The 26930-nt window shown below is 67.6% G+C and overlaps 7 long non-coding RNA genes across 7 annotated transcripts; all 7 read right to left on the bottom strand.

The window, feature by feature from the left end:
* Window positions 1-929: 929 nt before the first annotated feature.
* On the bottom strand, window positions 930-3109 carry LOC141728946 (uncharacterized). The gene is made up of 3 exons (XR_012580203.1): window positions 2381-3109; window positions 2111-2239; window positions 930-1947 (listed from the first exon to the last, which is right to left on the bottom strand). It is a non-coding gene; the product is annotated as an uncharacterized LOC141728946 (long non-coding RNA).
* Window positions 3110-3210: 101 nt separating this feature from the next.
* Window positions 3211-5524, bottom strand: LOC141728945 (uncharacterized). Its single transcript, XR_012580202.1, has 3 exons — window positions 4669-5524; window positions 4399-4527; window positions 3211-4235 (listed from the first exon to the last, which is right to left on the bottom strand). It is a non-coding gene; the product is annotated as an uncharacterized LOC141728945 (long non-coding RNA).
* Window positions 5525-5613: 89 nt separating this feature from the next.
* LOC141728944 (uncharacterized) lies at window positions 5614-6813 on the bottom strand. The gene is made up of 3 exons (XR_012580201.1): window positions 6467-6813; window positions 6197-6325; window positions 5614-6033 (listed from the first exon to the last, which is right to left on the bottom strand). It is a non-coding gene; the product is annotated as an uncharacterized LOC141728944 (long non-coding RNA).
* A 231-nt stretch (window positions 6814-7044) lies between these two features.
* Window positions 7045-8883, bottom strand: LOC141728943 (uncharacterized). Its single transcript, XR_012580200.1, has 3 exons — window positions 8265-8883; window positions 7995-8123; window positions 7045-7831 (listed from the first exon to the last, which is right to left on the bottom strand). It is a non-coding gene; the product is annotated as an uncharacterized LOC141728943 (long non-coding RNA).
* Window positions 8884-8967: 84 nt separating this feature from the next.
* LOC141728874 (uncharacterized) lies at window positions 8968-15899 on the bottom strand. Its single transcript, XR_012580151.1, has 7 exons — window positions 15144-15899; window positions 14874-15002; window positions 12851-14710; window positions 12581-12709; window positions 10558-12417; window positions 10288-10416; window positions 8968-10124 (listed from the first exon to the last, which is right to left on the bottom strand). It is a non-coding gene; the product is annotated as an uncharacterized LOC141728874 (long non-coding RNA).
* A 402-nt stretch (window positions 15900-16301) lies between these two features.
* On the bottom strand, window positions 16302-18192 carry LOC141728942 (uncharacterized). Its single transcript, XR_012580199.1, has 3 exons — window positions 17437-18192; window positions 17167-17295; window positions 16302-17003 (listed from the first exon to the last, which is right to left on the bottom strand). It is a non-coding gene; the product is annotated as an uncharacterized LOC141728942 (long non-coding RNA).
* A 37-nt stretch (window positions 18193-18229) lies between these two features.
* LOC141728873 (uncharacterized) lies at window positions 18230-26170 on the bottom strand. The gene is made up of 7 exons (XR_012580150.1): window positions 24316-26170; window positions 24046-24174; window positions 22023-23882; window positions 21753-21881; window positions 19730-21589; window positions 19460-19588; window positions 18230-19296 (listed from the first exon to the last, which is right to left on the bottom strand). It is a non-coding gene; the product is annotated as an uncharacterized LOC141728873 (long non-coding RNA).
* Between the last annotated feature and the right edge of the window lie 760 nt (window positions 26171-26930).

Genomic DNA, 26930 nt, shown 5'->3' with positions numbered 1-26930 from the left:
GAAGCGCCACCCAACAGCCCCACAGCCGGATCCTCATGCCCGCGGCCCCCCAGCTGCCCAAAAGCCTCACGCTTCAGCTTGACTCACCGTCGCGACGTCCGGCGCAGTCCCACGCCGTGCTGGGAGCCGGGCCCTCTGGGCAAAGGAAGCTGGGCACGCAAGGCAGCGGCCAAGAGGCTGCACCCCTGCTTACAGGGGGCTCTGGCCGCTGCCTGGACTAAAAAGTGCCCGGGACTCCAGAGCACTTACAGGCCCCCACTTACAGGGCGGCTCTGGTCCCCAAGGCCTACGGAGGCTCCTTCTCTCCACCAGTTGCGGGGCGCTCCCCACTAACGGGGCGGGCGCCCCACACAGGCTGCCAGCTGAAGGGAGCACACAGGCTCCCAGACCCGCAGCCTGCTTACAGGCCGGTCCACACCTGGGGAGCCACAGAGCTCGGCCTTCCCCCAAGGCAACAGGAACCTGACTCTACCGTCAGGCAGTCCAGCTCACGGCCTAAAGCCGAGGGGCCGCCAGCCCAGCCCCGAGGACAGGGAGGGCATGTGCCCGGCCCCATGACTCCTGGCCCCACGCCTCTGAAAGACCGGGGCCAGGGACACCCGCCTGATTACAGGGGGTCCCTCCAACCGCCCGCCGAGGCCAGGGGACGCACAGAACCCCACTTACGGGGCCGCCCCCTGCTGCCCGGCACCGCCCAACAAGCACTGCGGAGCACACAGGCTCCAGTCCCGCTTAGGGACAGGCCGGAGCCCGGCCGCAGCGCAGCGCAGCGCGGCAACACGGCCGGCTGCGGAGCCCCGGGAGCCTCCTGTACGAGGCCGCCAGCCACGTGGCGCCGGCCCGAAGCACTGCCAAAGGCAGGAGCGTGCCCTGCGGCACAGCACTTCTGCAAGCCGCCCCCTGGTAAGGGCCGGGGAGCGTTCGTTCCTGTCGCCTGGCTAAAGGAGCCTCCCCAGCCCTGCTTACAGGGACCCGGGTGGGGCTGCTCCTGGGGACAAAGGGTGCCGCCAAGGTCCTGACACGGGCCCCGAGTACAGGGCCCGCACGCTGGCAGCTCACCAGCACCACCGGCAGCGTGGGCGCACGCCCTGGCCCTGGCTACAGGCGGGTCACGCTGCCCACGCTGCCGCTAAGCGCCTTCGCGCCGCCCTCAGATAGCAGGGGCAAGGCCGGAGGCTTTCTCCACCCGTGCAATTTGGGCACCCGCCTGTGGCTGCACAGAGCTCCTCTTTCCCTCCTGGGAAGTCTAAGCTACGCTGGCTCTGTTGCTAAAGCACAACCACACTTCCTCACTCACACCAACTAAGGGGAAGACAGGGGAGGGGGAGGCAGGGGAGGGGGAGACAGTCCCAGAAGAGGGAGCAAGCTCTGTGCAGCCAACCTACTCCAGGGAGCCATTGCCAATTTGCTGAGCGGGAGAGGAAAGCGTCAGACCTGCCCCTGCACTGAGAGGAGGCCACAGGGGCCTCGACGCGCTGAAGCGCCTCAGGACCGGCACCAGGGACACGGGCTGTGACACGCCCCGAGTACAGGGGGGCACGCTGGCCAGGGGCCAGCAGCAGGCAGAAAGCTGCCGGGGTCGGGGAAAAGCCCTGCCCTGCTTACAGGGTAGCCGGGCTGGGGGCCGGGAGAGCTCCGTTTCCCCCCTGCGGTGCGGAGACAGGGGCTCTCACACCCTCCTTTACAGGGTCGCCCCTGTCTCCGGGCAGCCAAAGGAGCACGAGGCAAAAGGCCAAGCACAGCAAGGACCAGCCCTGCACGCAGGGAGGTCGCCCAGCGCAAAGCCGGCCGCCGCACCCTGAAGGTGCCCTGGCCTGGAAAAAGCCCTTTGCCCAGAGGGCCCCTCGCGTCCCTCTTCGGCTCCTGTGCCTCGCTCTTGCCTCGCCGTTCCGCTCTTGGTCTCCGAGACGCCGCCTCCGCCGCTCTTGCCTCGTCGTCCCACGGCTTCTGCCAATGGACGACGACACGCTCAGGCCTGAGAAACCCCAGGCCCCGTGCCTGCAGGGAACCGCCAGCCAACGGCCCCACAGGGACATCCCCAACCGGCCACCCGCAGATCCTTTTGGCTGCCCACAAGCCTCACGCTTCAGCTCCAAGCTGCTGCTCTTACCTTGCGGCTGCGCTTCTGAGCTCGAGGCCGCCAATGCCGAAGGCTGGCTCTTGCCTCGCCGATCCACTCTTGAGCTCGAAGAGGCCGCTCCTGCGGCTCGCTCTTTTCCTCGCTGTCCCGCGGCTTCTGCTGCAAACGTCGACGAGGACACGGTCAGGCCCGAGGAGCTCCAGCTGCCATAGGGAAGCGCCACCCAACAGCCCCACAGCCGGATCCTCATGCCCGCGGCCCCCCAGCTGCCCAAAAGCCTCACGCTTCAGCTTGACTCACCGTCGCGACGTCCGGCGCAGTCCCACGCCGTGCTGGGAGCCGGGCCCTCTGGGCAAAGGAAGCTGGGCACGCAAGGCAGCGGCCAAGAGGCTGCACCCCTGCTTACAGGGGGCTCTGGCCGCTGCCTGGACTAAAAAGTGCCCGGGACTCCAGAGCACTTACAGGCCCCCACTTACAGGGCGGCTCTGGTCCCCAAGGCCTACGGAGGCTCCTTCTCTCCACCAGTTGCGGGGCGCTCCCCACTAACGGGGCGGGCGCCCCACACAGGCTGCCAGCTGAAGGGAGCACACAGGCTCCCAGACCCGCAGCCTGCTTACAGGCCGGTCCACACCCGGGGAGCCACAGAGCTCGGCCTTCCCCCAAGGCAACAGGAACCTGACTCTACCGTCAGGCAGTCCAGCTCACGGCCTAAAGCCGAGGGGCCGCCAGCCCAGCCCCGAGGACAGGGAGGGCATGTGCCCGGCCCCATGACTCCTGGCCCCACGCCTCTGAAAGACCGGGGCCAGGGACACCCGCCTGATTACAGGGGGTCCCTCCAACCGCCCGCCGAGGCCAGGGGACGCACAGAACCCCACTTACGGGGCCGCCCCCTGCTGCCCGGCACCGCCCAACAAGCACTGCGGAGCACACAGGCTCCAGTCCCACTTAGGGACAGGCCGGAGCCCGGCCGCAGCGCAGCGCGGCAACACGGCCGGCTGCGGAGCCCCGGGAGCCTCCTGTACGAGGCCGCCAGCCACGTGGCGCCGGCCCGAAGCACTGCCAAAGGCAGGAGCGTGCCCTGCGGCACAGCACTTCTGCAAGCCGCCCCCTGGCAAGGGCCGGGGAGCGCTCGTTCCTGTCGCCTGGCTAAAGGAGCCTCCCCAGCCCTGCTTACAGGGACCCGGGTGGGGCTGCTCCTGGGGACAAAGGGTGCCGCCAAGGTCCTGACACGGGCCCCGAGTACAGGGCCCGCACGCTGGCAGCTCACCAGCACCACCGGCAGCGTGGGCGCACGCCCTGGCCCTGGCTACAGGCGGGTCACGCTGCCCACGCTGCCGCTAAGCGCCTTCGCGCCGCCCTCAGATAGCAGGGGCAAGGCCGGAGGCTTTCTCCACCCGTGCAATTTGGGCACCCGCCTGTGGCTGCACAGAGCTCCTCTTTCCCTCCTGGGAAGTCTAAGCTACGCTGGCTCTGTTGCTAAAGCACAACCACACTTCCTCACTCACACCAACTAAGGGGAAGACAGGGGAGGGGGAGGCAGGGGAGGGGGAGACAGTCCCAGAAGAGGGAGCAAGCTCTGTGCAGCCAACCTACTCCAGGGAGCCGTTGCCAATTTGCTGAGCGGGAGAGGAAAGCGTCAGACCTGCCCCTGCACTGAGAGGAGGCCACAGGGGCCTCGACGCGCTGAAGCGCCTCAGGACCGGCACCAGGGACACGGGCTGTGACACGCCCCGAGTACAGGGGGGCACGCTGGCCAGGGGCCAGCAGCAGGCAGAAAGCTGCCGGGGTTGGGGAAAAGCCCTGCCCTGCTTACAGGGTAGCCGGGCTGGGGGCCGGGAGAGCTCCGTTTCCCCCCTGCGGTGCGGAGACAGGGGCTCTCACACCCTCCTTTACAGGGTCGCCCCTGTCTCCGGGCAGCCAAAGGAGCACGAGGCAAAAGGCCAAGCACAGCAAGGACCAGCCCTGCACGCAGGGAGGTCGCCCAGCGCAAAGCCGGCCGCCGCACCCTGAAGGTGCCCTGGCCTGGAAAAAGCCCTTTGCCCAGAGGGCCCCTCGTGTCCCTCTTCGGCTCCTGTGCCTCGCTCTTGCCTCGCCGTTCCGCTCTTGGTCTCCGAGACGCCGCCTCCGCCGCTCTTGCCTCGTCGTCCCACGGCTTCTGCCAATGGACGACGACACGCTCAGGCCTGAGAAACCCCAGGCCCCGTGCCTGCAGGGAACCGCCAGCCAACGGCCCCACAGGGACATCCCCAACCGGCCATACGCAGATCCTTTTGGCTGCCCACAAGCCTCACGCTTCAGCTCCAAGCTGCTGCTCTTACCTTGCGGCTGCGCTTCTGAGCTCGAGGCCGCCAATGCCGAAGGCTGGCTCTTGCCTCGCCGATCCACTCTTGAGCTCGAAGAGGCCGCTCCTGCGGCTCGCTCTTTTCCTCGCTGTCCCGCGGCTTCTGCTGCAAACGTCGACGAGGACACGGTCAGGCCCGAGGAGCTCCAGCTGCCATAGGGAAGCGCCACCCAACAGCCCCACAGCCGGATCCTCATGCCCGCGGCCCCCCAGCTGCCCAAAAGCCTCACGCTTCAGCTTGACTCACCGTCGCGACGTCCGGCGCAGTCCCACGCCGTGCTGGGAGCCGGGCCCTCTGGGCAAAGGAAGCTGGGCACGCAAGGCAGCGGCCAAGAGGCTGCACCCCTGCTTACAGGGGGCTCTGGCCGCTGCCTGGACTAAAAAGTGCCCGGGACTCCAGAGCACTTACAGGCCCCCACTTACAGGGCGGCTCTGGTCCCCAAGGCCTACGGAGGCTCCTTCTCTCCACCAGTTGCGGGGCGCTCCCCACTAACGGGGCGGGCGCCCCACACAGGCTGCCAGCTGAAGGGAGCACACAGGCTCCCAGACCCGCAGCCTGCTTACAGGCCGGTCCACACCCGGGGAGCCACAGAGCTCGGCCTTCCCCCAAGGCAACAGGAACCTGACTCTACCGTCAGGCAGTCCAGCTCACGGCCTAAAGCCGAGGGGCCGCCAGCCCAGCCCCGAGGACAGGGAGGGCATGTGCCCGGCCCCATGACTCCTGGCCCCACGCCTCTGAAAGACCGGGGCCAGGGACACCCGCCTGATTACAGGGGGTCCCTCCAACCGCCCGCCGAGGCCAGGGGACGCACAGAACCCCACTTACGGGGCCGCCCCCTGCTGCCCGGCACCGCCCAACAAGCACTGCGGAGCACACAGGCTCCAGTCCCGCTTAGGGACAGGCCGGAGCCCGGCCGCAGCGCAGCGCAGCGCGGCAACACGGCCGGCTGCGGAGCCCCGGGAGCCTCCTGTACGAGGCCGCCAGCCACGTGGCGCCGGCCCGAAGCACTGCCAAAGGCAGGAGCGTGCCCTGCGGCACAGCACTTCTGCAAGCCGCCCCCTGGCAAGGGCCCGGGAGCGCTCGTTCCTGTCGCCTGGCTAAAGGAGCCTCCCCAGCCCTGCTTTCAGGGACCCGGGTGGGGCTGCTCCTGGGGACAAAGGGTGCCGCCAAGGTCCTGACACGGGCCCCGAGTACAGGGGGGCACGCTGGCCAGGGGCCAGCAGCAGGCAGAAAGCTGCCGGGGTTGGGGAAAAGCCCTGCCCTGCTTACAGGGTAGCCGGGCTGGGGGCCGGGAGAGCTCCGTTTCCCCCCTGCGGTGCGGAGACAGGGGCTCTCACACCCTCCTTTACAGGGTCGCCCCTGTCTCCGGGCAGCCAAAGGAGCACGAGGCAAAAGGCCAAGCACAGCAAGGACCAGCCCTGCACGCAGGGAGGTCGCCCAGCGCAAAGCCGGCCGCCGCACCCTGAAGGTGCCCTGGCCTGGAAAAAGCCCTTTGCCCAGAGGGCCCCTCGTGTCCCTCTTCGGCTCCTGTGCCTCGCTCTTGCCTCGCCGTTCCGCTCTTGGTCTCCGAGACGCCGCCTCCGCCGCTCTTGCCTCGTCGTCCCACGGCTTCTGCCAATGGACGACGACACGCTCAGGCCTGAGAAACCCCAGGCCCCGTGCCTGCAGGGAACCGCCAGCCAACGGCCCCACAGGGACATCCCCAACCGGCCACCCGCAGATCCTTTTGGCTGCCCACAAGCCTCACGCTTCAGCTCCAAGCTGCTGCTCTTACCTTGCGGCTGCGCTTCTGAGCTCGAGGCCGCCAATGCCGAAGGCTGGCTCTTGCCTCGCCGATCCACTCTTGAGCTCGAAGAGGCCGCTCCTGCGGCTCGCTCTTTTCCTCGCTGTCCCGCGGCTTCTGCTGCAAACGTCGACGAGGACACGGTCAGGCCCGAGGAGCTCCAGCTGCCATAGGGAAGCGCCACCCAACAGCCCCACAGCCGGATCCTCATGCCCGCGGCCCCCCAGCTGCCCAAAAGCCTCACGCTTCAGCTTGACTCACCGTCGCGACGTCCGGCGCAGTCCCACGCCGTGCTGGGAGCCGGGCCCTCTGGGCAAAGGAAGCTGGGCACGCAAGGCAGCGGCCAAGAGGCTGCACCCCTGCTTACAGGGGGCTCTGGCCGCTGCCTGGACTAAAAAGTGCCCGGGACTCCAGAGCACTTACAGGCCCCCACTTACAGGGCGGCTCTGGTCCCCAAGGCCTACGGAGGCTCCTTCTCTCCACCAGTTGCGGGGCGCTCCCCACTAACGGGGCGGGCGCCCCACACAGGCTGCCAGCTGAAGGGAGCACAAAGGCTCCCAGACCCGCAGCCTGCTTACAGGCCGGTCCACACCCGGGGAGCCACAGAGCTCGGCCTCCCCCCAAGGCAACAGGAACCTGACTCTACCGTCAGGCAGTCCAGCTCACGGCCTAAAGCCGAGGGGCCGCCAGCCCAGCCCCGAGGACAGGGAGGGCATGTGCCCGGCCCCATGACTCCTGGCCCCACGCCTCTGAAAGACCGGGGCCAGGGACACCCGCCTGATTACAGGGGGTCCCTCCAACCGCCCGCCGAGGCCAGGGGACACACAGAACCCCACTTACGGGGCCGCCCCCTGCTGCCCGGCACCGCCCAACAAGCACTGCGGAGCACACAGGCTCCAGTCCCGCTTAGGGACAGGCCGGAGCCCGGCCGCAGCGCAGCGCAGCGCGGCAACACGGCCGGCTGCGGAGCCCCGGGAGCCTCCTGTACGAGGCCGCCAGCCACGTGGCGCCGGCCCGAAGCACTGCCAAAGGCAGGAGCGTGCCCTGCGGCACAGCACTTCTGCAAGCCGCCCCCTGGCAAGGGCCCGGGAGCGCTCGTTCCTGTCGCCTGGCTAAAGGAGCCTCCCCAGCCCTGCTTACAGGGACCCGGGTGGGGCTGCTCCTGGGGACAAAGGGTGCCGCCAAGGTCCTGACACGGGCCCCGAGTACAGGGGGGCACGCTGGCCAGGGGCCAGCAGCAGGCAGAAAGCTGCCGGGGTTGGGGAAAAGCCCTGCCCTGCTTACAGGGTAGCCGGGCTGGGGGCCGGGAGAGCTCCGTTTCCCCCCTGCGGTGCGGAGACAGGGGCTCTCACACCCTCCTTTACAGGGTCGCCCCTGTCTCCGGGCAGCCAAAGGAGCACGAGGCAAAAGGCCAAGCACAGCAAGCACCAGCCCTGCACGCAGGGAGGTCGCCCAGCGCAAAGCCGGCCGCCGCACCCTGAAGGTGCCCTGGCCTGGAAAAAGCCCTTTGCCCAGAGGGCCCCTCGTGTCCCTCTTCGGCTCCTGTGCCTCGCTCTTGCCTCGCCGTTCCGCTCTTGGTCTCCGAGACGCCGCCTCCGCCGCTCTTGCCTCGTCGTCCCACGGCTTCTGCCAATGGACGACGACACGCTCAGGCCTGAGAAACCCCAGGCCCCGTGCCTGCAGGGAACCGCCAGCCAACGGCCCCACAGGGACATCCCCAACCGGCCACCCGCAGATCCTTTTGGCTGCCCACAAGCCTCACGCTTCAGCTCCAAGCTGCTGCTCTTACCTTGCGGCTGCGCTTCTGAGCTCGAGGCCGCCAATGCCGAAGGCTGGCTCTTGCCTCGCCGATCCACTCTTGAGCTCGAAGAGGCCGCTCCTGCGGCTCGCTCTTTTCCTCGCTGTCCCGCGGCTTCTGCTGCAAACGTCGACGAGGACACGGTCAGGCCCGAGGAGCTCCAGCTGCCATAGGGAAGCGCCACCCAACAGCCCCACAGCCGGATCCTCATGCCCGCGGCCCCCCAGCTGCCCAAAAGCCTCACGCTTCAGCTTGACTCACCGTCGCGACGTCCGGCGCAGTCCCACGCCGTGCTGGGAGCCGGGCCCTCTGGGCAAAGGAAGCTGGGCACGCAAGGCAGCGGCCAAGAGGCTGCACCCCTGCTTACAGGGGGCTCTGGCCGCTGCCTGGACTAAAAAGTGCCCGGGACTCCAGAGCACTTACAGGCCCCCACTTACAGGGCGGCTCTGGTCCCCAAGGCCTACGGAGGCTCCTTCTCTCCACCAGTTGCGGGGCGCTCCCCACTAACGGGGCGGGCGCCCCACACAGGCTGCCAGCTGAAGGGAGCACAAAGGCTCCCAGACCCGCAGCCTGCTTACAGGCCGGTCCACACCCGGGGAGCCACAGAGCTCGGCCTTCCCCCAAGGCAACAGGAACCTGACTCTACCGTCAGGCAGTCCAGCTCACGGCCTAAAGCCGAGGGGCCGCCAGCCCAGCCCCGAGGACAGGGAGGGCATGTGCCCGGCCCCATGACTCCTGGCCCCACGCCTCTGAAAGACCGGGGCCAGGGACACCCGCCTGATTACAGGGGGTCCCTCCAACCGCCCGCCGAGGCCAGGGGACGCACAGAACCCCACTTACGGGGCCGCCCCCTGCTGCCCGGCACCGCCCAACAAGCACTGCGGAGCACACAGGCTCCAGTCCCACTTAGGGACAGGCCGGAGCCCGGCCGCAGCGCAGCGCAGCGCGGCAACACGGCCGGCTGCGGAGCCCCGGGAGCCTCCTGTACGAGGCCGCCAGCCACGTGGCGCCGGCCCGAAGCACTGCCAAAGGCAGGAGCGTGCCCTGCGGCACAGCACTTCTGCAAGCCGCCCCCTGGCAAGGGCCCGGGAGCGCTCGTTCCTGTCGCCTGGCTAAAGGAGCCTCCCCAGCCCTGCTTACAGGGACCCGGGTGGGGCTGCTCCTGGGGACAAAGGGTGCCGCCAAGGTCCTGACACGGGCCCCGAGTACAGGGCCCGCACGCTGGCAGCTCACCAGCACCACCGGCAGCGTGGGCGCACGCCCTGGCCCTGGCTACAGGCGGGTCACGCTGCCCACGCTGCCGCTAAGCGCCTTCGCGCCGCCCTCAGATAGCAGGGGCAAGGCCGGAGGCTTTCTCCACCCGTGCAATTTGGGCACCCGCCTGTGGCTGCACAGAGCTCCTCTTTCCCTCCTGGGAAGTCTAAGCTACGCTGGCTCTGTTGCTAAAGCACAACCACACTTCCTCACTCACACCAACTAAGGGGAAGACAGGGGAGGGGGAGGCAGGGGAGGGGGAGACAGTCCCAGAAGAGGGAGCAAGCTCTGTGCAGCCAACCTACTCCAGGGAGCCGTTGCCAATTTGCTGAGCGGGAGAGGAAAGCGTCAGACCTGCCCCTGCACTGAGAGGAGGCCACAGGGGCCTCGACGCGCTGAAGCGCCTCAGGACCGGCACCAGGGACACGGGCTGTGACACGCCCCGAGTACAGGGGGGCACGCTGGCCAGGGGCCAGCAGCAGGCAGAAAGCTGCCGGGGTTGGGGAAAAGCCCTGCCCTGCTTACAGGGTAGCCGGGCTGGGGGCCGGGAGAGCTCCGTTTCCCCCCTGCGGTGCGGAGACAGGGGCTCTCACACCCTCCTTTACAGGGTCGCCCCTGTCTCCGGGCAGCCAAAGGAGCACGAGGCAAAAGGCCAAGCACAGCAAGGACCAGCCCTGCACGCAGGGAGGTCGCCCAGCGCAAAGCCGGCCGCCGCACCCTGAAGGTGCCCTGGCCTGGAAAAAGCCCTTTGCCCAGAGGGCCCCTCGTGTCCCTCTTCGGCTCCTGTGCCTCGCTCTTGCCTCGCCGTTCCGCTCTTGGTCTCCGAGACGCCGCCTCCGCCGCTCTTGCCTCGTCGTCCCACGGCTTCTGCCAATGGACGACGACACGCTCAGGCCTGAGAAACCCCAGGCCCCGTGCCTGCAGGGAACCGCCAGCCAACGGCCCCACAGGGACATCCCCAACCGGCCACCCGCAGATCCTTTTGGCTGCCCACAAGCCTCACGCTTCAGCTCCAAGCTGCTGCTCTTACCTTGCGGCTGCGCTTCTGAGCTCGAGGCCGCCAATGCCGAAGGCTGGCTCTTGCCTCGCCGATCCACTCTTGAGCTCGAAGAGGCCGCTCCTGCGGCTCGCTCTTTTCCTCGCTGTCCCGCGGCTTCTGCTGCAAACGTCGACGAGGACACGGTCAGGCCCGAGGAGCTCCAGCTGCCATAGGGAAGCGCCACCCAACAGCCCCACAGCCGGATCCTCATGCCCGCGGCCCCCCAGCTGCCCAAAAGCCTCACGCTTCAGCTTGACTCACCGTCGCGACGTCCGGCGCAGTCCCACGCCGTGCTGGGAGCCGGGCCCTCTGGGCAAAGGAAGCTGGGCACGCAAGGCAGCGGCCAAGAGGCTGCACCCCTGCTTACAGGGGGCTCTGGCCGCTGCCTGGACTAAAAAGTGCCCGGGACTCCAGAGCACTTACAGGCCCCCACTTACAGGGCGGCTCTGGTCCCCAAGGCCTACGGAGGCTCCTTCTCTCCACCAGTTGCGGGGCGCTCCCCACTAACGGGGCGGGCGCCCCACACAGGCTGCCAGCTGAAGGGAGCACAAAGGCTCCCAGACCCGCAGCCTGCTTACAGGCCGGTCCACACCCGGGGAGCCACAGAGCTCGGCCTTCCCCCAAGGCAACAGGAACCTGACTCTACCGTCAGGCAGTCCAGCTCACGGCCTAAAGCCGAGGGGCCGCCAGCCCAGCCCCGAGGACAGGGAGGGCATGTGCCCGGCCCCATGACTCCTGGCCCCACGCCTCTGAAAGACCGGGGCCAGGGACACCCGCCTGATTACAGGGGGTCCCTCCAACCGCCCGCCGAGGCCAGGGGACGCACAGAACCCCACTTACGGGGCCGCCCCCTGCTGCCCGGCACCGCCCAACAAGCACTGCGGAGCACACAGGCTCCAGTCCCGCTTAGGGACAGGCCGGAGCCCGGCCGCAGCGCAGCGCAGCGCGGCAACACGGCCGGCTGCGGAGCCCCGGGAGCCTCCTGTACGAGGCCGCCAGCCACGTGGCGCCGGCCCGAAGCACTGCCAAAGGCAGGAGCGTGCCCTGCGGCACAGCACTTCTGCAAGCCGCCCCCTGGCAAGGGCCCGGGAGCGCTCGTTCCTGTCGCCTGGCTAAAGGAGCCTCCCCAGCCCTGCTTACAGGGACCCGGGTGGGGCTGCTCCTGGGGACAAAGGGTGCCGCCAAGGTCCTGACACGGGCCCCGAGTACAGGGCCCGCACGCTGGCAGCTCACCAGCACCACCGGCAGCGTGGGCGCACGCCCTGGCCCTGGCTACAGGCGGGTCACGCTGCCCACGCTGCCGCTAAGCGCCTTCGCGCCGCCCTCAGATAGCAGGGGCAAGGCCGGAGGCTTTCTCCACCCGTGCAATTTGGGCACCCGCCTGTGGCTGCACAGAGCTCCTCTTTCCCTCCTGGGAAGTCTAAGCTACGCTGGCTCTGTTGCTAAAGCACAACCACACTTCCTCACTCACACCAACTAAGGGGAAGACAGGGGAGGGGGAGGCAGGGGAGGGGGAGACAGTCCCAGAAGAGGGAGCAAGCTCTGTGCAGCCAACCTACTCCAGGGAGCCGTTGCCAATTTGCTGAGCGGGAGAGGAAAGCGTCAGACCTGCCCCTGCACTGAGAGGAGGCCACAGGGGCCTCGACGCGCTGAAGCGCCTCAGGACCGGCACCAGGGACACGGGCTGTGACACGCCCCGAGTACAGGGGGGCACGCTGGCCAGGGGCCAGCAGCAGGCAGAAAGCTGCCGGGGTTGGGGAAAAGCCCTGCCCTGCTTACAGGGTAGCCGGGCTGGGGGCCGGGAGAGCTCCGTTTCCCCCCTGCGGTGCGGAGACAGGGGCTCTCACACCCTCCTTTACAGGGTCGCCCCTGTCTCCGGGCAGCCAAAGGAGCACGAGGCAAAAGGCCAAGCACAGCAAGGACCAGCCCTGCACGCAGGGAGGTCGCCCAGCGCAAAGCCGGCCGCCGCACCCTGAAGGTGCCCTGGCCTGGAAAAAGCCCTTTGCCCAGAGGGCCCCTCGTGTCCCTCTTCGGCTCCTGTGCCTCGCTCTTGCCTCGCCGTTCCGCTCTTGGTCTCCGAGACGCCGCCTCCGCCGCTCTTGCCTCGTCGTCCCACGGCTTCTGCCAATGGACGACGACACGCTCAGGCCTGAGAAACCCCAGGCCCCGTGCCTGCAGGGAACCGCCAGCCAACGGCCCCACAGGGACATCCCCAACCGGCCACCCGCAGATCCTTTTGGCTGCCCACAAGCCTCACGCTTCAGCTCCAAGCTGCTGCTCTTACCTTGCGGCTGCGCTTCTGAGCTCGAGGCCGCCAATGCCGAAGGCTGGCTCTTGCCTCGCCGATCCACTCTTGAGCTCGAAGAGGCCGCTCCTGCGGCTCGCTCTTTTCCTCGCTGTCCCGCGGCTTCTGCTGCAAACGTCGACGAGGACACGGTCAGGCCCGAGGAGCTCCAGCTGCCATAGGGAAGCGCCACCCAACAGCCCCACAGCCGGATCCTCATGCCCGCGGCCCCCCAGCTGCCCAAAAGCCTCACGCTTCAGCTTGACTCACCGTCGCGACGTCCGGCGCAGTCCCACGCCGTGCTGGGAGCCGGGCCCTCTGGGCAAAGGAAGCTGGGCACGCAAGGCAGCGGCCAAGAGGCTGCACCCCTGCTTACAGGGGGCTCTGGCCGCTGCCTGGACTAAAAAGTGCCCGGGACTCCAGAGCACTTACAGGCCCCCACTTACAGGGCGGCTCTGGTCCCCAAGGCCTACGGAGGCTCCTTCTCTCCACCAGTTGCGGGGCGCTCCCCACTAACGGGGCGGGCGCCCCACACAGGCTGCCAGCTGAAGGGAGCACAAAGGCTCCCAGACCCGCAGCCTGCTTACAGGCCGGTCCACACCCGGGGAGCCACAGAGCTCGGCCTTCCCCCAAGGCAACAGGAACCTGACTCTACCGTCAGGCAGTCCAGCTCACGGCCTAAAGCCGAGGGGCCGCCAGCCCAGCCCCGAGGACAGGGAGGGCATGTGCCCGGCCCCATGACTCCTGGCCCCACGCCTCTGAAAGACCGGGGCCAGGGACACCCGCCTGATTACAGGGGGTCCCTCCAACCGCCCGCCGAGGCCAGGGGACGCACAGAACCCCACTTACGGGGCCGCCCCCTGCTGCCCGGCACCGCCCAACAAGCACTGCGGAGCACACAGGCTCCAGTCCCGCTTAGGGACAGGCCGGAGCCCGGCCGCAGCGCAGCGCAGCGCGGCAACACGGCCGGCTGCGGAGCCCCGGGAGCCTCCTGTACGAGGCCGCCAGCCACGTGGCGCCGGCCCGAAGCACTGCCAAAGGCAGGAGCGTGCCCTGCGGCACAGCACTTCTGCAAGCCGCCCCCTGGCAAGGGCCCGGGAGCGCTCGTTCCTGTCGCCTGGCTAAAGGAGCCTCCCCAGCCCTGCTTACAGGGACCCGGGTGGGGCTGCTCCTGGGGACAAAGGGTGCCGCCAAGGTCCTGACACGGGCCCCGAGTACAGGGCCCGCACGCTGGCAGCTCACCAGCACCACCGGCAGCGTGGGCGCACGCCCTGGCCCTGGCTACAGGCGGGTCACGCTGCCCACGCTGCCGCTAAGCGCCTTCGCGCCGCCCTCAGATAGCAGGGGCAAGGCCGGAGGCTTTCTCCACCCGTGCAATTTGGGCACCCGCCTGTGGCTGCACAGAGCTCCTCTTTCCCTCCTGGGAAGTCTAAGCTACGCTGGCTCTGTTGCTAAAGCACAACCACACTTCCTCACTCACACCAACTAAGGGGAAGACAGGGGAGGGGGAGGCAGGGGAGGGGGAGACAGTCCCAGAAGAGGGAGCAAGCTCTGTGCAGCCAACCTACTCCAGGGAGCCGTTGCCAATTTGCTGAGCGGGAGAGGAAAGCGTCAGACCTGCCCCTGCACTGAGAGGAGGCCACAGGGGCCTCGACGCGCTGAAGCGCCTCAGGACCGGCACCAGGGACACGGGCTGTGACACGCCCCGAGTACAGGGGGGCACGCTGGCCAGGGGCCAGCAGCAGGCAGAAAGCTGCCGGGGTTGGGGAAAAGCCCTGCCCTGCTTACAGGGTAGCCGGGCTGGGGGCCGGGAGAGCTCCGTTTCCCCCCTGCGGTGCGGAGACAGGGGCTCTCACACCCTCCTTTACAGGGTCGCCCCTGTCTCCGGGCAGCCAAAGGAGCACGAGGCAAAAGGCCAAGCACAGCAAGGACCAGCCCTGCACGCAGGGAGGTCGCCCAGCGCAAAGCCGGCCGCCGCACCCTGAAGGTGCCCTGGCCTGGAAAAAGCCCTTTGCCCAGAGGGCCCCTCGTGTCCCTCTTCGGCTCCTGTGCCTCGCTCTTGCCTCGCCGTTCCGCTCTTGGTCTCCGAGACGCCGCCTCCGCCGCTCTTGCCTCGTCGTCCCACGGCTTCTGCCAATGGACGACGACACGCTCAGGCCTGAGAAACCCCAGGCCCCGTGCCTGCAGGGAACCGCCAGCCAACGGCCCCACAGGGACATCCCCAACCGGCCACCCGCAGATCCTTTTGGCTGCCCACAAGCCTCACGCTTCAGCTCCAAGCTGCTGCTCTTACCTTGCGGCTGCGCTTCTGAGCTCGAGGCCGCCAATGCCGAAGGCTGGCTCTTGCCTCGCCGATCCACTCTTGAGCTCGAAGAGGCCGCTCCTGCGGCTCGCTCTTTTCCTCGCTGTCCCGCGGCTTCTGCTGCAAACGTCGACGAGGACACGGTCAGGCCCGAGGAGCTCCAGCTGCCATAGGGAAGCGCCACCCAACAGCCCCACAGCCGGATCCTCATGCCCGCGGCCCCCCAGCTGCCCAAAAGCCTCACGCTTCAGCTTGACTCACCGTCGCGACGTCCGGCGCAGTCCCACGCCGTGCTGGGAGCCGGGCCCTCTGGGCAAAGGAAGCTGGGCACGCAAGGCAGCGGCCAAGAGGCTGCACCCCTGCTTACAGGGGGCTCTGGCCGCTGCCTGGACTAAAAAGTGCCCGGGACTCCAGAGCACTTACAGGCCCCCACTTACAGGGCGGCTCTGGTCCCCAAGGCCTACGGAGGCTCCTTCTCTCCACCAGTTGCGGGGCGCTCCCCACTAACGGGGCGGGCGCCCCACACAGGCTGCCAGCTGAAGGGAGCACAAAGGCTCCCAGACCCGCAGCCTGCTTACAGGCCGGTCCACACCCGGGGAGCCACAGAGCTCGGCCTTCCCCCAAGGCAACAGGAACCTGACTCTACCGTCAGGCAGTCCAGCTCACGGCCTAAAGCCGAGGGGCCGCCAGCCCAGCCCCGAGGACAGGGAGGGCATGTGCCCGGCCCCATGACTCCTGGCCCCACGCCTCTGAAAGACCGGGGCCAGGGACACCCGCCTGATTACAGGGGGTCCCTCCAACCGCCCGCCGAGGCCAGGGGACGCACAGAACCCCACTTACGGGGCCGCCCCCTGCTGCCCGGCACCGCCCAACAAGCACTGCGGAGCACACAGGCTCCAGTCCCGCTTAGGGACAGGCCGGAGCCCGGCCGCAGCGCAGCGCAGCGCGGCAACACGGCCGGCTGCGGAGCCCCGGGAGCCTCCTGTACGAGGCCGCCAGCCACGTGGCGCCGGCCCGAAGCACTGCCAAAGGCAGGGGCGTGCCCTGCGGCACAGCACTTCTGCAAGCCGCCCCCTGGCAAGGGCCCGGGAGCGCTCGTTCCTGTCGCCTGGCTAAAGGAGCCTCCCCAGCCCTGCTTACAGGGACCCGGGTGGGGCTGCTCCTGGGGACAAAGGGTGCCGCCAAGGTCCTGACACGGGCCCCGAGTACAGGGCCCGCACGCTGGCAGCTCACCAGCACCACCGGCAGCGTGGGCGCACGCCCTGGCCCTGGCTACAGGCGGGTCACGCTGCCCACGCTGCCGCTAAGCGCCTTCGCGCCGCCCTCAGATAGCAGGGGCAAGGCCGGAGGCTTTCTCCACCCGTGCAATTTGGGCACCCGCCTGTGGCTGCACAGAGCTCCTCTTTCCCTTCTGGGAAGTCTAAGCTACGCTGGCTCTGTTGCTAAAGCACAACCACACTTCCTCACTCACACCAACTAAGGGGAAGACAGGGGAGGGGGAGGCAGGGGAGGGGGAGACAGTCCCAGAAGAGGGAGCAAGCTCTGTGCAGCCAACCTACTCCAGGGAGCCGTTGCCAATTTGCTGAGCGGGAGAGGAAAGCGTCAGACCTGCCCCTGCACTGAGAGGAGGCCACAGGGGCCTCGACGCGCTGAAGCGCCTCAGGACCGGCACCAGGGACACGGGCTGTGACACGCCCCGAGTACAGGGGGGCACGCTGGCCAGGGGCCAGCAGCAGGCAGAAAGCTGCCGGGGTTGGGGAAAAGCCCTGCCCTGCTTACAGGGTAGCCGGGCTGGGGGCCGGGAGAGCTCCGTTTCCCCCCTGCGGTGCGGAGACAGGGGCTCTCACACCCTCCTTTACAGGGTCGCCCCTGTCTCCGGGCAGCCAAAGGAGCACGAGGCAAAAGGCCAAGCACAGCAAGGACCAGCCCTGCACGCAGGGAGGTCGCCCAGCGCAAAGCCGGCCGCCGCACCCTGAAGGTGCCCTGGCCTGGAAAAAGCCCTTTGCCCAGAGGGCCCCTCGTGTCCCTCTTCGGCTCCTGTGCCTCGCTCTTGCCTCGCCGTTCCGCTCTTGGTCTCCGAGACGCCGCCTCCGCCGCTCTTGCCTCGTCGTCCCACGGCTTCTGCCAATGGACGACGACACGCTCAGGCCTGAGAAACCCCAGGCCCCGTGCCTGCAGGGAACCGCCAGCCAACGGCCCCACAGGGACATCCCCAACCGGCCACCCGCAGATCCTTTTGGCTGCCCACAAGCCTCACGCTTCAGCTCCAAGCTGCTGCTCTTACCTTGCGGCTGCGCTTCTGAGCTCGAGGCCGCCAATGCCGAAGGCTGGCTCTTGCCTCGCCGATCCACTCTTGAGCTCGAAGAGGCCGCTCCTGCGGCTCGCTCTTTTCCTCGCTGTCCCGCGGCTTCTGCTGCAAACGTCGACGAGGACACGGTCAGGCCCGAGGAGCTCCAGCTGCCATAGGGAAGCGCCACCCAACAGCCCCACAGCCGGATCCTCATGCCCGCGGCCCCCCAGCTGCCCAAAAGCCTCACGCTTCAGCTTGACTCACCGTCGCGACGTCCGGCGCAGTCCCACGCCGTGCTGGGAGCCGGGCCCTCTGGGCAAAGGAAGCTGGGCACGCAAGGCAGCGGCCAAGAGGCTGCACCCCTGCTTACAGGGGGCTCTGGCCGCTGCCTGGACTAAAAAGTGCCCGGGACTCCAGAGCACTTACAGGCCCCCACTTACAGGGCGGCTCTGGTCCCCAAGGCCTACGGAGGCTCCTTCTCTCCACCAGTTGCGGGGCGCTCCCCACTAACGGGGCGGGCGCCCCACACAGGCTGCCAGCTGAAGGGAGCACAAAGGCTCCCAGACCCGCAGCCTGCTTACAGGCCGGTCCACACCCGGGGAGCCACAGAGCTCGGCCTTCCCCCAAGGCAACAGGAACCTGACTCTACCGTCAGGCAGTCCAGCTCACGGCCTAAAGCCGAGGGGCCGCCAGCCCAGCCCCGAGGACAGGGAGGGCATGTGCCCGGCCCCATGACTCCTGGCCCCACGCCTCTGAAAGACCGGGGCCAGGGACACCCGCCTGATTACAGGGGGTCCCTCCAACCGCCCGCCGAGGCCAGGGGACGCACAGAACCCCACTTACGGGGCCGCCCCCTGCTGCCCGGCACCGCCCAACAAGCACTGCGGAGCACACAGGCTCCAGTCCCGCTTAGGGACAGGCCGGAGCCCGGCCGCAGCGCAGCGCAGCGCGGCAACACGGCCGGCTGCGGAGCCCCGGGAGCCTCCTGTACGAGGCCGCCAGCCACGTGGCGCCGGCCCGAAGCACTGCCAAAGGCAGGGGCGTGCCCTGCGGCACAGCACTTCTGCAAGCCGCCCCCTGGCAAGGGCCCGGGAGCGCTCGTTCCTGTCGCCTGGCTAAAGGAGCCTCCCCAGCCCTGCTTACAGGGACCCGGGTGGGGCTGCTCCTGGGGACAAAGGGTGCCGCCAAGGTCCTGACACGGGCCCCGAGTACAGGGCCCGCACGCTGGCAGCTCACCAGCACCACCGGCAGCGTGGGCGCACGCCCTGGCCCTGGCTACAGGCGGGTCACGCTGCCCACGCTGCCGCTAAGCGCCTTCGCGCCGCCCTCAGATAGCAGGGGCAAGGCCGGAGGCTTTCTCCACCCGTGCAATTTGGGCACCCGCCTGTGGCTGCACAGAGCTCCTCTTTCCCTCCTGGGAAGTCTAAGCTACGCTGGCTCTGTTGCTAAAGCACAACCACACTTCCTCACTCACACCAACTAAGGGGAAGACAGGGGAGGGGGAGGCAGGGGAGGGGGAGACAGTCCCAGAAGAGGGAGCAAGCTCTGTGCAGCCAACCTACTCCAGGGAGCCGTTGCCAATTTGCTGAGCGGGAGAGGAAAGCGTCAGACCTGCCCCTGCACTGAGAGGAGGCCACAGGGGCCTCGACGCGCTGAAGCGCCTCAGGACCGGCACCAGGGACACGGGCTGTGACACGCCCCGAGTACAGGGGGGCACGCTGGCCAGGGGCCAGCAGCAGGCAGAAAGCTGCCGGGGTTGGGGAAAAGCCCTGCCCTGCTTACAGGGTAGCCGGGCTGGGGGCCGGGAGAGCTCCGTTTCCCCCCTGCGGTGCGGAGACAGGGGCTCTCACACCCTCCTTTACAGGGTCGCCCCTGTCTCCGGGCAGCCAAAGGAGCACGAGGCAAAAGGCCAAGCACAGCAAGGACCAGCCCTGCACGCAGGGAGGTCGCCCAGCGCAAAGCCGGCCGCCGCACCCTGAAGGTGCCCTGGCCTGGAAAAAGCCCTTTGCCCAGAGGGCCCCTCGTGTCCCTCTTCGGCTCCTGTGCCTCGCTCTTGCCTCGCCGTTCCGCTCTTGGTCTCCGAGACGCCGCCTCCGCCGCTCTTGCCTCGTCGTCCCACGGCTTCTGCCAATGGACGACGACACGCTCAGGCCTGAGAAACCCCAGGCCCCGTGCCTGCAGGGAACCGCCAGCCAACGGCCCCACAGGGACATCCCCAACCGGCCACCCGCAGATCCTTTTGGCTGCCCACAAGCCTCACGCTTCAGCTCCAAGCTGCTGCTCTTACCTTGCGGCTGCGCTTCTGAGCTCGAGGCCGCCAATGCCGAAGGCTGGCTCTTGCCTCGCCGATCCACTCTTGAGCTCGAAGAGGCCGCTCCTGCGGCTCGCTCTTTTCCTCGCTGTCCCGCGGCTTCTGCTGCAAACGTCGACGAGGACACGGTCAGGCCCGAGGAGCTCCAGCTGCCATAGGGAAGCGCCACCCAACAGCCCCACAGCCGGATCCTCATGCCCGCGGCCCCCCAGCTGCCCAAAAGCCTCACGCTTCAGCTTGACTCACCGTCGCGACGTCCGGCGCAGTCCCACGCCGTGCTGGGAGCCGGGCCCTCTGGGCAAAGGAAGCTGGGCACGCAAGGCAGCGGCCAAGAGGCTGCACCCCTGCTTACAGGGGGCTCTGGCCGCTGCCTGGACTAAAAAGTGCCCGGGACTCCAGAGCACTTACAGGCCCCCACTTACAGGGCGGCTCTGGTCCCCAAGGCCTACGGAGGCTCCTTCTCTCCACCAGTTGCGGGGCGCTCCCCACTAACGGGGCGGGCGCCCCACACAGGCTGCCAGCTGAAGGGAGCACAAAGGCTCCCAGACCCGCAGCCTGCTTACAGGCCGGTCCACACCCGGGGAGCCACAGAGCTCGGCCTTCCCCCAAGGCAACAGGAACCTGACTCTACCGTCAGGCAGTCCAGCTCACGGCCTAAAGCCGAGGGGCCGCCAGCCCAGCCCCGAGGACAGGGAGGGCATGTGCCCGGCCCCATGACTCCTGGCCCCACGCCTCTGAAAGACCGGGGCCAGGGACACCCGCCTGATTACAGGGGGTCCCTCCAACCGCCCGCCGAGGCCAGGGGACGCACAGAACCCCACTTACGGGGCCGCCCCCTGCTGCCCGGCACCGCCCAACAAGCACTGCGGAGCACACAGGCTCCAGTCCCGCTTAGGGACAGGCCGGAGCCCGGCCGCAGCGCAGCGCAGCGCGGCAACACGGCCGGCTGCGGAGCCCCGGGAGCCTCCTGTACGAGGCCGCCAGCCACGTGGCGCCGGCCCGAAGCACTGCCAAAGGCAGGAGCGTGCCCTGCGGCACAGCACTTCTGCAAGCCGCCCCCTGGCAAGGGCCCGGGAGCGCTCGTTCCTGTCGCCTGGCTAAAGGAGCCTCCCCAGCCCTGCTTACAGGGACCCGGGTGGGGCTGCTCCTGGGGACAAAGGGTGCCGCCAAGGTCCTGACACGGGCCCCGAGTACAGGGCCCGCACGCTGGCAGCTCACCAGCACCACCGGCAGCGTGGGCGCACGCCCTGGCCCTGGCTACAGGCGGGTCACGCTGCCCACGCTGCCGCTAAGCGCCTTCGCGCCGCCCTCAGATAGCAGGGGCAAGGCCGGAGGCTTTCTCCACCCGTGCAATTTGGGCACCCGCCTGTGGCTGCACAGAGCTCCTCTTTCCCTCCTGGGAAGTCTAAGCTACGCTGGCTCTGTTGCTAAAGCACAACCACACTTCCTCACTCACACCAACTAAGGGGAAGACAGGGGAGGGGGAGGCAGGGGAGGGGGAGACAGTCCCAGAAGAGGGAGCAAGCTCTGTGCAGCCAACCTACTCCAGGGAGCCGTTGCCAATTTGCTGAGCGGGAGAGGAAAGCGTCAGACCTGCCCCTGCACTGAGAGGAGGCCACAGGGGCCTCGACGCGCTGAAGCGCCTCAGGACCGGCACCAGGGACACGGGCTGTGACACGCCCCGAGTACAGGGGGGCACGCTGGCCAGGGGCCAGCAGCAGGCAGAAAGCTGCCGGGGTTGGGGAAAAGCCCTGCCCTGCTTACAGGGTAGCCGGGCTGGGGGCCGGGAGAGCTCCGTTTCCCCCCTGCGGTGCGGAGACAGGGGCTCTCACACCCTCCTTTACAGGGTCGCCCCTGTCTCCGGGCAGCCAAAGGAGCACGAGGCAAAAGGCCAAGCACAGCAAGGACCAGCCCTGCACGCAGGGAGGTCGCCCAGCGCAAAGCCGGCCGCCGCACCCTGAAGGTGCCCTGGCCTGGAAAAAGCCCTTTGCCCAGAGGGCCCCTCGTGTCCCTCTTCGGCTCCTGTGCCTCGCTCTTGCCTCGCCGTTCCGCTCTTGGTCTCCGAGACGCCGCCTCCGCCGCTCTTGCCTCGTCGTCCCACGGCTTCTGCCAATGGACGACGACACGCTCAGGCCTGAGAAACCCCAGGCCCCGTGCCTGCAGGGAACCGCCAGCCAACGGCCCCACAGGGACATCCCCAACCGGCCACCCGCAGATCCTTTTGGCTGCCCACAAGCCTCACGCTTCAGCTCCAAGCTGCTGCTCTTACCTTGCGGCTGCGCTTCTGAGCTCGAGGCCGCCAATGCCGAAGGCTGGCTCTTGCCTCGCCGATCCACTCTTGAGCTCGAAGAGGCCGCTCCTGCGGCTCGCTCTTTTCCTCGCTGTCCCGCGGCTTCTGCTGCAAACGTCGACGAGGACACGGTCAGGCCCGAGGAGCTCCAGCTGCCATAGGGAAGCGCCACCCAACAGCCCCACAGCCGGATCCTCATGCCCGCGGCCCCCCAGCTGCCCAAAAGCCTCACGCTTCAGCTTGACTCACCGTCGCGACGTCCGGCGCAGTCCCACGCCGTGCTGGGAGCCGGGCCCTCTGGGCAAAGGAAGCTGGGCACGCAAGGCAGCGGCCAAGAGGCTGCACCCCTGCTTACAGGGGGCTCTGGCCGCTGCCTGGACTAAAAAGTGCCCGGGACTCCAGAGCACTTACAGGCCCCCACTTACAGGGCGGCTCTGGTCCCCAAGGCCTACGGAGGCTCCTTCTCTCCACCAGTTGCGGGGCGCTCCCCACTAACGGGGCGGGCGCCCCACACAGGCTGCCAGCTGAAGGGAGCACAAAGGCTCCCAGACCCGCAGCCTGCTTACAGGCCGGTCCACACCCGGGGAGCCACAGAGCTCGGCCTTCCCCCAAGGCAACAGGAACCTGACTCTACCGTCAGGCAGTCCAGCTCACGGCCTAAAGCCGAGGGGCCGCCAGCCCAGCCCCGAGGACAGGGAGGGCATGTGCCCGGCCCCATGACTCCTGGCCCCACGCCTCTGAAAGACCGGGGCCAGGGACACCCGCCTGATTACAGGGGGTCCCTCCAACCGCCCGCCGAGGCCAGGGGACGCACAGAACCCCACTTACGGGGCCGCCCCCTGCTGCCCGGCACCGCCCAACAAGCACTGCGGAGCACACAGGCTCCAGTCCCGCTTAGGGACAGGCCGGAGCCCGGCCGCAGCGCAGCGCAGCGCGGCAACACGGCCGGCTGCGGAGCCCCGGGAGCCTCCTGTACGAGGCCGCCAGCCACGTGGCGCCGGCCCGAAGCACTGCCAAAGGCAGGAGCGTGCCCTGCGGCACAGCACTTCTGCAAGCCGCCCCCTGGCAAGGGCCCGGGAGCGCTCGTTCCTGTCGCCTGGCTAAAGGAGCCTCCCCAGCCCTGCTTACAGGGACCCGGGTGGGGCTGCTCCTGGGGACAAAGGGTGCCGCCAAGGTCCTGACACGGGCCCCGAGTACAGGGCCCGCACGCTGGCAGCTCACCAGCACCACCGGCAGCGTGGGCGCACGCCCTGGCCCTGGCTACAGGCGGGTCACGCTGCCCACGCTGCCGCTAAGCGCCTTCGCGCCGCCCTCAGATAGCAGGGGCAAGGCCGGAGGCTTTCTCCACCCGTGCAATTTGGGCACCCGCCTGTGGCTGCACAGAGCTCCTCTTTCCCTCCTGGGAAGTCTAAGCTACGCTGGCTCTGTTGCTAAAGCACAACCACACTTCCTCACTCACACCAACTAAGGGGAAGACAGGGGAGGGGGAGGCAGGGGAGGGGGAGACAGTCCCAGAAGAGGGAGCAAGCTCTGTGCAGCCAACCTACTCCAGGGAGCCGTTGCCAATTTGCTGAGCGGGAGAGGAAAGCGTCAGACCTGCCCCTGCACTGAGAGGAGGCCACAGGGGCCTCGACGCGCTGAAGCGCCTCAGGACCGGCACCAGGGACACGGGCTGTGACACGCCCCGAGTACAGGGGGGCACGCTGGCCAGGGGCCAGCAGCAGGCAGAAAGCTGCCGGGGTTGGGGAAAAGCCCTGCCCTGCTTACAGGGTAGCCGGGCTGGGGGCCGGGAGAGCTCCGTTTCCCCCCTGCGGTGCGGAGACAGGGGCTCTCACACCCTCCTTTACAGGGTCGCCCCTGTCTCCGGGCAGCCAAAGGAGCACGAGGCAAAAGGCCAAGCACAGCAAGGACCAGCCCTGCACGCAGGGAGGTCGCCCAGCGCAAAGCCGGCCGCCGCACCCTGAAGGTGCCCTGGCCTGGAAAAAGCCCTTTGCCCAGAGGGCCCCTCGTGTCCCTCTTCGGCTCCTGTGCCTCGCTCTTGCCTCGCCGTTCCGCTCTTGGTCTCCGAGACGCCGCCTCCGCCGCTCTTGCCTCGTCGTCCCACGGCTTCTGCCAATGGACGACGACACGCTCAGGCCTGAGAAACCCCAGGCCCCGTGCCTGCAGGGAACCGCCAGCCAACGGCCCCACAGGGACATCCCCAACCGGCCACCCGCAGATCCTTTTGGCTGCCCACAAGCCTCACGCTTCAGCTCCAAGCTGCTGCTCTTACCTTGCGGCTGCGCTTCTGAGCTCGAGGCCGCCAATGCCGAAGGCTGGCTCTTGCCTCGCCGATCCACTCTTGAGCTCGAAGAGGCCGCTCCTGCGGCTCGCTCTTTTCCTCGCTGTCCCGCGGCTTCTGCTGCAAACGTCGACGAGGACACGGTCAGGCCCGAGGAGCTCCAGCTGCCATAGGGAAGCGCCACCCAACAGCCCCACAGCCGGATCCTCATGCCCGCGGCCCCCCAGCTGCCCAAAAGCCTCACGCTTCAGCTTGACTCACCGTCGCGACGTCCGGCGCAGTCCCACGCCGTGCTGGGAGCCGGGCCCTCTGGGCAAAGGAAGCTGGGCACGCAAGGCAGCGGCCAAGAGGCTGCACCCCTGCTTACAGGGGGCTCTGGCCGCTGCCTGGACTAAAAAGTGCCCGGGACTCCAGAGCACTTACAGGCCCCCACTTACAGGGCGGCTCTGGTCCCCAAGGCCTACGGAGGCTCCTTCTCTCCACCAGTTGCGGGGCGCTCCCCACTAACGGGGCGGGCGCCCCACACAGGCTGCCAGCTGAAGGGAGCACAAAGGCTCCCAGACCCGCAGCCTGCTTACAGGCCGGTCCACACCCGGGGAGCCACAGAGCTCGGCCTTCCCCCAAGGCAACAGGAACCTGACTCTACCGTCAGGCAGTCCAGCTCACGGCCTAAAGCCGAGGGGCCGCCAGCCCAGCCCCGAGGACAGGGAGGGCATGTGCCCGGCCCCATGACTCCTGGCCCCACGCCTCTGAAAGACCGGGGCCAGGGACACCCGCCTGATTACAGGGGGTCCCTCCAACCGCCCGCCGAGGCCAGGGGACGCACAGAACCCCACTTACGGGGCCGCCCCCTGCTGCCCGGCACCGCCCAACAAGCACTGCGGAGCACACAGGCTCCAGTCCCGCTTAGGGACAGGCCGGAGCCCGGCCGCAGCGCAGCGCAGCGCGGCAACACGGCCGGCTGCGGAGCCCCGGGAGCCTCCTGTACGAGGCCGCCAGCCACGTGGCGCCGGCCCGAAGCACTGCCAAAGGCAGGAGCGTGCCCTGCGGCACAGCACTTCTGCAAGCCGCCCCCTGGCAAGGGCCCGGGAGCGCTCGTTCCTGTCGCCTGGCTAAAGGAGCCTCCCCAGCCCTGCTTACAGGGACCCGGGTGGGGCTGCTCCTGGGGACAAAGGGTGCCGCCAAGGTCCTGACACGGGCCCCGAGTACAGGGCCCGCACGCTGGCAGCTCACCAGCACCACCGGCAGCGTGGGCGCACGCCCTGGCCCTGGCTACAGGCGGGTCACGCTGCCCACGCTGCCGCTAAGCGCCTTCGCGCCGCCCTCAGATAGCAGGGGCAAGGCCGGAGGCTTTCTCCACCCGTGCAATTTGGGCACCCGCCTGTGGCTGCACAGAGCTCCTCTTTCCCTCCTGGGAAGTCTAAGCTACGCTGGCTCTGTTGCTAAAGCACAACCACACTTCCTCACTCACACCAACTAAGGGGAAGACAGGGGAGGGGGAGGCAGGGGAGGGGGAGACAGTCCCAGAAGAGGGAGCAAGCTCTGTGCAGCCAACCTACTCCAGGGAGCCGTTGCCAATTTGCTGAGCGGGAGAGGAAAGCGTCAGACCTGCCCCTGCACTGAGAGGAGGCCACAGGGGCCTCGACGCGCTGAAGCGCCTCAGGACCGGCACCAGGGACACGGGCTGTGACACGCCCCGAGTACAGGGGGGCACGCTGGCCAGGGGCCAGCAGCAGGCAGAAAGCTGCCGGGGTTGGGGAAAAGCCCTGCCCTGCTTACAGGGTAGCCGGGCTGGGGGCCGGGAGAGCTCCGTTACCCCCTGCGGTGCGGAGACAGGGGCTCTCACACCCTCCTTTACAGGGTCGCCCCTGTCTCCGGGCAGCCAAAGGAGCACGAGGCAAAAGGCCAAGCACAGCAAGGACCAGCCCTGCACGCAGGGAGGTCGCCCAGCGCAAAGCCGGCCGCCGCACCCTGAAGGTGCCCTGGCCTGGAAAAAGCCCTTTGCCCAGAGGGCCCCTCGTGTCCCTCTTCGGCTCCTGTGCCTCGCTCTTGCCTCGCCGTTCCGCTCTTGGTCTCCGAGACGCCGCCTCCGCCGCTCTTGCCTCGTCGTCCCACGGCTTCTGCCAATGGACGACGACACGCTCAGGCCTGAGAAACCCCAGGCCCCGTGCCTGCAGGGAACCGCCAGCCAATACCCACCACGCCACTTCAAACATGGCAGCCAGAATTACAAAGAGTTGTTTTATTATTCTTATTTTTGGAATGGTGTGTTTAATGATCCTTTTTTGATTGTTAGAACCACATCAGTTCCCCCTCATATATTCGTACATGAGATTTTCCTCCCTTTTTGGCATGGCTGTGTTAAATTAGCTTTCATTGATAAGGGTTTTTTTGTAGCTTTAATATATTCAGTGTTCCTGGCAGATTGGTTATTACATTAGACTGCTTTTTTTGTGTATTTATAGTGTAATAAATATTTCTGCTTAAGACACCTTTGAGTAGTTTTTGTGTTAATAAATATGAGTTTACATATATAAATGCGAATGGGAACACCTGTTGTTTGTAATTCTGTATTTTGAGGAAGAATATTTGAAAAGCTTCACTTACATCTATAAAATCTTTAACGCATAATCCCGTGATAGTATCAGATGGAAGGATTTTATTACCCTCACTGAGGTACCTCTCTGAGGAGTTTAGAAAGCAATGGGGCCGTATTTTGCACCTCAGGACTCATTAGGAATTCTTTTCTAAGAGATTTTGTCTGCAGCTCCCACTATTCCCAGAAGAATGCCCTTCTAAAGACTCCGGGGCTTTCAGCTGAAAATGCCACCTTTTGCCCTTTTAAAATATTCCAGATTGTCCATGAGAGATACGGC

Source organism: Zonotrichia albicollis, chromosome 4 (genome assembly GCF_047830755.1).
Source record: "Zonotrichia albicollis isolate bZonAlb1 chromosome 4, bZonAlb1.hap1, whole genome shotgun sequence".
Taxonomy (NCBI): domain Eukaryota; kingdom Metazoa; phylum Chordata; class Aves; order Passeriformes; family Passerellidae; genus Zonotrichia; species Zonotrichia albicollis.
This window is presented reverse-complemented; position numbering and strand designations above follow the sequence as displayed.